Source organism: Cavia porcellus, unplaced genomic scaffold, assembly GCF_034190915.1.
Source record: "Cavia porcellus strain 051 isolate PalLab524CR breed Dunkin Hartley unplaced genomic scaffold, mCavPor4.1 scaffold_2, whole genome shotgun sequence".
In the NCBI taxonomy this organism is placed as follows: domain Eukaryota; kingdom Metazoa; phylum Chordata; class Mammalia; order Rodentia; family Caviidae; genus Cavia; species Cavia porcellus.
In genome coordinates this window covers 112,915,552-112,918,165 of record NW_026947485.1, presented here as the reverse complement: position 1 = coordinate 112,918,165, position 2,614 = coordinate 112,915,552, and the positions used below count along the sequence as shown (strand labels likewise).

General features: G+C 34.9%; 1 non-coding gene across 1 annotated transcript; it reads right to left on the bottom strand.

Annotated features, from left to right (window-relative positions):
• Nucleotides 1-2,124: 2,124 nt before the first annotated feature.
• Nucleotides 2,125-2,231, bottom strand: LOC111754538 (U6 spliceosomal RNA). The gene has a single exon (XR_002789214.1). It is a non-coding gene; the product is annotated as a U6 spliceosomal RNA (small nuclear RNA).
• Between the last annotated feature and the right edge of the window lie 383 nt (nucleotides 2,232-2,614).

Genomic DNA, 2,614 nt, shown 5'->3' with positions numbered 1-2,614 from the left:
CACTAATTAACAGATTACATATTGTCATTTTAGAAATAGTTGTTCAAATTACAAAATTAAAGCATACAAAGTAGACATTCAAACAGTGAGAGTGCAGACAGTTCTGTTCAATGATCCAACAAAAACTTAGTAATATGATTTTCTATCTTACACACTTAAATATACATGCAGTTATATCCTTTAGATAACTTTCTTTCCCTCTCTTTTTTACAATAACAATTACACATTTTGGGTTTTATTACTCCCACAGTTCTTATTACTTTACTTTTTTTGAAGAGAAAAAAACCAAATGTGACAAAGCAAAACAGAGTCAGAACAGAAGGATGGACATAGTACATGATGTAAAAACAGAATACCAGGTGATCAAAAAGGTTACCATTATGCCTCTTGTTATCTTAAAAAGAGTTGCCTATATCTTCAGGTATAAGAGAGTTGAACAAAACTGTATAGGACAAAACCCAATAAAACCTAAACATTGGAGAACTTACAGGACTTCAAAAGAAGATAATAGTCAAATCATAATGGGCATCATAGTAAATCTTATTGCCTTCAAAGTGGTTGCTTCAAACTTGATACTATCAAACAAAACAGAATAGAGTAAAATCAGTCAAAACAAGATGGTGAGAGCAATACAGGGGTTCAAATCAGGTTAATAGGAAAACAAAAATGTTACTATAATATATCCACTTTTTTAAAATTTTTTTCCTTAATTAAAAAATAATAAGAAAAAATCAATTAATTTTAAAAAAAGGAAAAAAAGGGGAGACTGAGCTAACAATAGAACAACACAGGTCAGAACAGAAAAATTTAAGCATCATAGTGTTTCACCACCAGATAACCTGACATAATAGTAGTGACCATAGTGTCTCTTTCCTTGAAATATTTTAGTATAACTTCATATACTATAGCATCAAACATATCATGACAGTGTGAAAGCATTCAAGAGAATGAAAGTATTACAAGATATTTAGAACCAGCTAACAGAAAATGAACAACAGTTTCTATATTATCTCTTTGCCTATAAAAAATTTTGTTTATACTATCACATATATTAAAATATAATAAGATACAACATGTTAAAACAAATGGAAACAGACGAACAACAGCTTGGTGGGATTTCAAATCAAGATGATATTAAATCAGCACTAGCTATTATGATGTCTTGTTTTCTTCAAAATAGCTATTCGTACTATCACAGACAATAAAATCAAACAACCCAAATTAAAACCATTCCAATTAATGAGTGAAAATATCATTTGGCTTCAAACCATTATGATTGGGAGTCATGATTACCACATACATTTATGTATTCTTATCATTTCTTACACTAGGGAAACTATTTGGTATGTGAGTTTTGATTTATTTCACTTATGAGTATGGTCTCAAGCTGTGTCCATTTATTTATAAGTATCTCAAAGTGATCATTCCTTATAGCTGAGTAGCACTCCACTGTATAAAAATACCATAACTTTTTATCCATTCCTCAGTTGATGGACACTTAGGTTGTTTCCAAGATCTGGCTATTACAAATTGTGTTGCTATAAACATGGGTGCACGTATATCACTGCAGTATGATACTTTCAGTTCTTCTGGGAATATGCCTACAAGTGGAATAGCTGGGTCAAATGGGGCTTCCAATCCTAGCTTTCTGAGATATCTCCAGACTGACTTTCACAGTGGTTGCACCAGTCTACACTCCCACCAACAGTGCAGGAGAGTTCCTTTTTCCCCACAGCCTCTCCAGCATTTGTTGTTGGTGATTTTCTTGATCTTGGCCATTCTTTCAGGAGTGAGACGAAATCTCAGTGTGGTATTAATTTGCATTTCTCTAATGACTAATGATGATGAACATTTTTTCATGTATTTATTTGCCATTTGTATTTCTTCATCTGAGAATTGTATATTCATCTCAGATGCCCATTTTTGGATTGGGTCTTTGAATTTTGGGGGTATGAATTTTTTTAATTCTTTATATGTTTTAGACAGAAGTCCTTTTTCTGAGGGGCAGTTCACTAAGATTTTTTTTCCCAGTTGGTGGGTTTTCTTTTCACTATGCTGGAGATTTCTCTTGATATGCAGAAATTTTTTAATAAGAGGTGATCCCAGTTATTGATTCTGGGAAGTAAAAATATGGAATGCTTCACGAATTTGTGTGTCATCCTTGCGCAGGGGCCGTGCTAATCTTCTCTGTATTGTTCCAATTTTAGTATATATGCTGCCGAAGTGAGCACGTCCTTTACTCTTATACATAGGACACCTCGTGATACAACTCAAAGGCATGGGGCGGATATTCTTACCTAGCATAATAACATCAAGGTATTCATTTTCAGGAAATCAACTTAAAAATTCATGAATAAATGGAATACAAATCCCCCGCCCCCCAGAGGCATGGCAGAGAATGCATCCCCCGTGGGCAACAGGTCTTTCATTAGCTTCTTCATGGGGGACCCAAGGAAGCCCTCCTGCTTTCTTCCCCCTTGTCCGGGAGGCAGAGAGAGGAAGCCAGCAGACTGAAAAACACAGCTCCTCATTTTTATGAAAGACACAGACTTTCCAGGGCTTAGGCCACTGAACCTGTGCATGGAAGTCAGCACCCCACTGAAAACTGACTGTC